This window comes from Balaenoptera acutorostrata, chromosome 12, assembly GCF_949987535.1.
Source record: "Balaenoptera acutorostrata chromosome 12, mBalAcu1.1, whole genome shotgun sequence".
Taxonomy (NCBI): domain Eukaryota; kingdom Metazoa; phylum Chordata; class Mammalia; order Artiodactyla; family Balaenopteridae; genus Balaenoptera; species Balaenoptera acutorostrata.
Window position 1 is genome coordinate 28,071,029 of NC_080075.1, and position 7,988 is coordinate 28,079,016.

Genomic DNA, 7,988 nt, shown 5'->3' on the forward strand with positions numbered 1-7,988 from the left:
AGTTCTATTGATCTTTGCTATTGTTTCCTTCATTTATTTCTTTTTTTAACATCTTTTTATTGGAGTATAATTGCTTTACAATGGGGTGTTAGTTTCTGCTTTATAACAAAGTGAATCAGCAATACATATACATATATCCCCATATCTCTTCCCTCTTGCGTCTCCCTCCCTCCCACCCTCCCTATCCCACCCCTCTAGGTGGTCACAAAGCATCCAGGTGATCTCCCTGTGCTATGCGGCTGGTTCACACTAGCTATCTATTTTACGTTTGGTAGTGTATATATGTCCATGCCACTCTCTCACTTTGTCCCAGTTTACCCGTCCCCCTCTCTGTATCCTCAAGTCCATTCTCCAGTATATCTGCATCTTTATTCCTGTCTTGTCTAGGTTCTTCAGGACCTATATTTTTTCTATTTTTTTAGATACCATATATATGTGTTAGCATACGGTATTTGTTTTTCTCTTTCTGACTTACTTCACTCTGTATGACAGTCCCTAGGTCCATCCACCTCACTAAAAATAACTCAGTTTTGTTCCTTATTATGGCTGAGTAATATTCCATTGTATATATGTGCCACATCTTCTTTATCCATTCATCTGTTGATGGACACTTAGGTTGCTTCCATGTCATGGCTATTACAAATAGAGCTGCAATGAATATTTTGGTACATGACTCTTTTTGAATTATGGTTTTCTCAGGGTATATGCCCAGTAGTGGGATTGCTGGGTCGTATGTTAGTTCTGTTTCTAGTTTTTTAAGGAACCTCCATACTGTTCTCCAAAGTGGTTGTATCAATTTACATTCCCAACAAGAGTGCAAGAGTGTTCCCTTTTCTCCACACCCTCTCCAGCATTTATTGTTTGTAGATTTTTTGATAATGGCCATTCTGACTGATGTGAGATGATATCTCACTGTAATTTTGATTTGCATTTCTGTAATGATTAATGATGTTGAGCATTCTTTCATGTATCTGTTGGCAATCTGTATATCTTCTTTGGAGAAATGTTTATTTAGGTATTCTGCCCTTTTTTGGATTGGGTTGTTTGTTTTTTATGATATTGAGCTGCATGAGCTGCTTGTAATTTTGGAGATTAATCCTTTGTCAGGTGCTTCATTTGCAAATATTTTCTTCCATTCTGAGGGTTGTCTTTTTGTCTTGCTTATGGTTTCCTTTGCTGTGCAAAAACTTTTAAGATTCATTAGGTCCCATTTGTTTATTTTTGTTTTCATTTCCATTACTCTAGGAGGTGGATCAAAAAAGATCTTGCTGTGATTTATGTCAAAGTGTATTCTTCCTATGTTTTCCTCTAAGAGTTTGATAGTGTCTGGCCTTACATTTAGGTCTTTAATCCATTTTGAGTTTATTTTTGTGTATGGTGTTAGGGAGTGCTCGAATTTCATTCTTTGACATGTAGCTTTCCAGTTTTCCCAGCACCACTTACTGAAGAGGCTGTCTTTTCTCCACTGTATATTCTTGCCTCCTTTATCAAAGATAAGGTGATCATATGTGCGTGGGTTTATCTTTGGGCTTTCTATACTGTTCCATTGATATATATTTCTGTTTCTGTACCAGTACCATACTGTCTTGATTACTGTAGCTTTGTAGTGTAGTCTGAAGTCAGGGAGCCTGATTCCTCCAGCTCCATTTTTCTTTCTCAAGTTTGCTCTGGATATTCGGGGTCTTTTCTGTTTCTATACAAATTGTGAAATTTTTTGTTCTAGCTCTGTGAAAAATGTCATTGGTAGTTTGATAGGGATTGCATTGAATCTGTAGATTGCTTTGGGTAGTAGAGCTATTTTCACAATCTTGATTCTTCCAATCCAAGAACATTGTATATCTCTCCATCTATTTGTATCATCTTTAAATTCTTTCATCAGTGTCTTATAATTTTCTGCATACAGGTCTTTTATCTCTTTAGGTAGTTTTATTCCTAGATATTTTATTCTTTTTGTTGCAATGGTAAACGGGAGTGTTTTCTTAATTTCACTTTCAGATTTTTCGTCATTAGTGTATAGGAATGCAAGAGATTTCTGTGCATTAATTTTGTATCCTGCTACTTTACCAAATTCACTGATTAGGTCTGTAGTTTACTGGTAGCATCTTTAGGATTCTCTATACATAGTATCATGTCATCTGCAAACAGTGACATCTTCACTTCTTGTTTTCTGGTTTGGATTCCTTTTATTTCTTTCTCTTCTCTGATTGCTGTCGCTAAAACTTCCAATACTATGTTGAATTATAGTGGTGAGAGTGGGCTACCTTGTCTTGTTCCTGATCTTGGTGGAAATGGTTTCATTTTTTCACCATTGAGGATGATGTTGGCTGTGGGTTTGTCATATATGGCCTTTATTATGTTGAGGAAATTTCCCTCTATGCCTACTTTCTGGAGAGTTTTTATCATAAATGGGTGTTGAATTTTGTTGAAAGCTTTCTCTGCATCTATTGAGATGATCATATGGTTTTTCTCCTTCAATTTGTTAATATGGTGTATCACATTGATTGTGTATATTGAAGAATCCTTGCATTCCTGGGATAAACCCCACTTGATCATGGCCTATAATCCTTTTAATGTGCTGTTGGATTCTGTTTGCTAGTATTTTGTTAAGGATTTTTGCATCTATGTTCATCAATGATATTTGTTTGTAGTTTTCTTTTTTTCTGCGACATCTTAGTCTGCTTTTGTATCAGGGTGATGGTGGCCTTGTAGAATGAGTTTGGGAGTGTTCATCTCTCTGCTATATTTTGGAAGAGTTGAGAATGATAGGGGTTAGCTCTTCTCTGAATGTTTGATAAAATTCGCCTCTGAAGCCATCTGTTCTTGGGCTTTTTTTTGTTGGAAGATTTTTAATCACAGTCTCAATTTCAGTGCTTGTGATTGGTCTGTTGATACTTTCTATTTCTTCCTGGTTCAGTCTCGGAAGGTTGTGCATTTCTAAGAATTTGTCCATTTCTTCCAGGTTGTCCATTTTTTTGGCATATAGTTGCTTGTAGTAATCTCTCATGATTCTTTGTATTTCTTCAGTGTCAGTTTTTACTTCTTTTTCATTTCAAATTCTATTCATTTGAGTCTTCTTCCTTTTTTTCTTTATAAGTCTGGCTAATGCTTTATCAATTTTGTTTATCTTCTCAAAGAACCAGCTTTTAGTTTTATTGATCTTTGCTATCGTTTCCTTCATTTCTTTTTAATTTATTTGTGATCTGATCTTTATCATTTCAGTCCTTCTGCTAACATTTTTGTTTTTGTTTGTTCTTCTTTCTCTAATTGCTTGAGTTGTAAGTTTAGGTTGTTTATTTGAGTTGTTTCTTGTTTCTTGAGGTAGGATTGTATCGCTGTAAACTTCCTTCTTGGAACTGCTTTTGCTGCATCCCATAGGTTTGGGTCGTCGTGTTTTCATTGTCATTTTTTTCTCAGTATTTTTTGATTTCCTCTTTGATTTCATCAGTGATGTGTTAGTTATTTAGTACTGTATTGTTTAGCGTCCAAATATTTGTATTTTTTACAGACTTTTTCCTGTAGTTGATATCTAGTCTCATAGGGTTGTGGTCAGAAAAGATACTTGATAAATTTCAAATTTCTTAAATTTATCAAGCCTTTATTTGTGACCCAAGATATGATATATCCTGGAGAATGTTCCATGAGCACTTGAGAAGAAAGTGTATTCTGCTGTCTTTGGATGGAATGTCCTATAAATATCAATTAAGTCCATCTTGTTTAATGTATCATTTCAAGCATGTGGTTCTTTATTTATTTTCATTTTAGATGATCTGTCCATTGGTGAAAGTGGGGTGTTAAAAGTCCCCTAGTATGATTGTGTTACTGTCAATTTCCCCTTTTATGGCTGTTAGCATTTGCCTTATGTATTGAGGTGCTCCTATATTAGATGCATAAATATTTACTATTGCTATATCTTAGATTATCTTGGATTATCTTGGATTGATCCCTTGATCATTATGTAGTGTCCTTCTTTGTCTCTTGTAATAGTCTTTATTTTAAAGTCTATTTTGTCTGATATGAGAATTGCTACTCCAGGTTTCTTCTGATTTCCATTTGCATGGAATATCTTTTTCCATTCCCTCAGTTTCCATCTCTATGTGTCCCTAGGTTTGAAGTGGGTCTCTTGTAGACAGCATATATATGGGTCATGCTTTTGTATCCATTCAGCCAGTCTATGTCTTTTGGTTGGAGCATTTAATGCATTTAAATTTTAGGTAATTATCGATATGTATGTTCCTATTACCATTTTCTTAATTGTTTTGGGTTTGTTATTGTAGGTCTTTTCCTTCGCTTTTGTTTCTTGCCTAGAGAATTTCCTTTATCATTTGTTGTAAAGCTGGTTTGGTGGTGCTGAATTCTCTTAGCTTTTGCTTGTCTGTAAAGGTTTTAATTTCTCTGTTGAATTTGAATGAGATCTTTGCTGGGCAGTGTAATCTTGGTTTTAGGTTTTTCTCTTTCATCACTTTAAATATGTCCTGCCACTCCCTTCTGGCTTGCAGAGTTTTTGCTGAAAGATCAGCTATTAACCTTATGGGGATTCCCTTGTGTGTTATTTGTTGTTTTTCCCTTGTTGCTTTTAATACTTTTTTCCTCATATTTAATATTTGTTAGATTGATTAATATGTGTCTTGTCGTGTTTCTCCTTGTATGTATCCTGTATGGGACTCTCTGTGCTTCCTGGACTTGATTGACTATTTCCTTTCCCATATTAGGGAAGTTTTCAACTATAATCTCTTCAAATATTTTCTCAGTCCCTTTCTTTTTCTCTTCTTCTTCTGGGACCTCTATTATTCGAATGTTGGTGCATTTAATGTTGTCCCAGAGGTCTCTGAGACTGTCCTCAATTCTTTTCATTCTTTATTCTCTATTCTGCTCTGCAGTAGTTATTTCCACTATTTTATCCTCCAGGTCACTTATCCGTTCTTCTGCCTCAGTTATTCTGCTATTGATTCCTTCTAGAGAATTTTTAATTTCATTTATTGTGTTGTTTATCATTGGTTGTTTGCTCTTTTGTTCTTCTAGGTCCTTGTTAAATGTTTCTTGTATTTTCTCCATTCTATTTCCAAGATTTTGGATCATCTTTACTATCATTACTCTGAATTCTTTTGCAGGTAGCCTGCCTATTCCTTCTTTGTTTGTTTGGTCTGGTGAGTTTTTACCTTGTTCCTTCATCTACTGTGTCTCTGTCTTCTCATTTTGTTTAACGTACTGTGTTTGGGGTCTGCTTCTCGCAGGCTGCAGGTTCATAGTTCCTGTTGTTTTTGGTGTCTGCCCCCAGTGGCTAAGTTTGGTTTAGTGGGTTGTGTAGGCTTCCTGGTGGAGTGGACTGGTGCCTGTGTTCTGGTGGATGAGTCTGGATCTTGTCTTTCTGTTGGGCAGGACCACATCCGACTGTGCATTTTGGTGTGTCTGTGACCTTATTATGATTTTAGGCAGCCTCTCTGCTAATGGGTTGTGTTGTGTTCCTGTCTTTCTAGTTGTCTGGCATAGGGTGTCCAGCACTGTAGGTTGCTGGTCGTTGAGTGCAGCTGGGTCTTAGCGTTGAGATGGAGATCTCTGGGAGAGCTTTTTCCATTTAATATCACATGGAGCCAGGAGGTCTCTGGTGGACCAATGTCCTGAACTCGGTTCTCCCACCTCAGAGGAACAGGCCTGACAGCTGGCTGGAGCAAGAAGACCCTGTCAGCCACACAGCTCAGGAGAAAATGGCGAAAGAAAGAAAGAAGAAAGAAAGAAGGAAAGAAGAAAGAAAGAAAGAAAGAAAGAAAGAAAGAAAGAAAGAAAGAAAGAAAGAAAGAAAGGAAGGAAGGAAGGAAGGAAGAAAGAAAGAAAGAAAGGAAGAAGGAAAGAAGGAAAGGAAGAAGGAAAGAAGGAAAGGAGGAAAAGAAAAGAAAGTTATTAAGATAAAAAATAAATTATTAAAAATAAAAAACTAAAAAGTAATTTAATAAAAGGAAGAAAGAAGAGAGCACCCAAACCAAAAAACAAATTCACAAATGATAACAAGCACTAAAAACTATAATTAAAAAAAAAGGACAGACAGAACCCTAGGAAAATTGGTAAAAGCAAACCTATACAGAGAAAATCACACAAAGAAGCATACACATGCACACTCACAAAAAGAGAAAAAGAAAAAATATATATACATATCTATATATGTATATTTTAAAAAGGAAGAGAGCAACCAAATCAATAAACAAATCTACCCATGATAATAACCTCTAAATACTAAACTAATATAAACATAAGACCAGAAAAAATTAGATGCAGAAAGCAAACCCCAAGTCTACAGTTGCTCCCAAAGTCCACCACCTCAATTTTGGGATGATTCGTTGTCTATTCAGGTATTCCAGAGATGCAGGGTACATCAAGTTGATTGTGGAGATTTAATCTGCTGCTTCTGAGGCTGCCAGGAGAAATTTCCCTTTCTCTTCTTTGTTCGCACAGCTCCTGGGGTTCAGCCTTGGATTTGGCCCCACCTTTGCGTGTAGGTTGCCTGAGGCCATCTGTTCCCCACTCAGACAGGATGGGGTTAAAGTAACCTCTGATTAGGGGGCTCTGGCTCACTCAGTCTTGGGGAGTTGCGGGGAGTGGAGGTGTATGGAATGCAGGGCGAGCCTGCCATGGCAGAGGCTGGGGTGATGTTGCAACAGCCTGAGGCATGCTGTGTGTTCTCCTGGGGACATTTTCCATGGATCACAGGACCCTAGCAGTGGCCGGCTGCACAGGCTCCCAGGAGGGGAGGTGTGGATAGTGACCTGTGCTTGCACACAGGCTTCTTGGTGGCTGCAGCAGCAGCCTTAGTGTTTCATGCCCATCTCTGGGTCCGAGCTGATAGCCACGGCTCAAACCCGTCTCTGGAGCTCATTTAGGCAGTGCTCTGCATCCCCTCTCCTCGCACACCTGGAAACAACGGTCTCTTGCTTCTTAGGCAGGTCCAGACTTTTTCCTGGACTCCCTCCTGGCTAGCTATGGCTCACTAGCTCCCTTCAGGCTGTGTTCACGCAGCCAACCCCAGTCCTCTCCCTGGGCTCTGATCTCCGAAGCCAGAGCCTCAGCTCCCAGCCCCCACCCGCCCTGGCGGGTGAGCAGAAAAGCCTCTCAGGCTGGTGAGTGCTGGTCAGCACTGATTCTCTGTGGGGGAATCTCTCCGCTTTGCCCTCTGGACCCTTGTTGCTACGCTCTCCTCCACGGCTCCGAAGCTTCCCCGCTCCGCCACCCACAGTCTCCGCCCGTGAAGGGGCTTCCTAGTGTGTTGAAACCTTTCCTCCTTCACAGCTCCCTCCCAGAGGTGCAGGTATTGTCCCTATTCTCTTATCTCTTTTTTCTTTTTTCTTTTGCTCTACCCAGGTACGTGGGAGTTTCTTCTCTTTTGGGAAGTCTGAGGTCTTCTGCCAGCGTTCAGTAGGTGTTCTGTAGGAGTTGTTCCACATGTAGATGTATTTCTGATGTATTTGTGGGGAGGAAGGTGATCTCCACGTCTTACTCCTCTGCCATCTTGAAAGTCTCCCCCTCGGCAGGCGGATTCTTAACCAATGAGCCACCAGGGAAGCCCAGGAGTATAATTGATTAACAATATTGTGTTAGTTTCAGGTGTACAGCAAAGTGATTCAGTTATACATATACATGTATCTATCCTTTTTCAAAAATCTTTTCCCGTTTAGGTTGTTACATAATATTGAGCAGAGTTCCCTGTGTTATACAGTAGGTCCTTGTTGGTTATCCATTTTAAATATAACAGTGTGTATATGTCAATCCCAAACTCCGTAACTATCCCTCCCCCCCAACCTTCCCCCACCCAGTAACCATAAGTTCCTTCTCTAAGTCTGTGAGTCTGTTCCTGTTTTGTAAATAAGTTCATTTGTATCATTTTTATTAGAATCTACATATAAGTGATATCATACGATATTTCTCTTTCTTTGTCTGACTTACTTCACTCGGTATGACAATCTCTAGGCTCATCCATGTTCCTGCAAGTGGCATTATTTCAT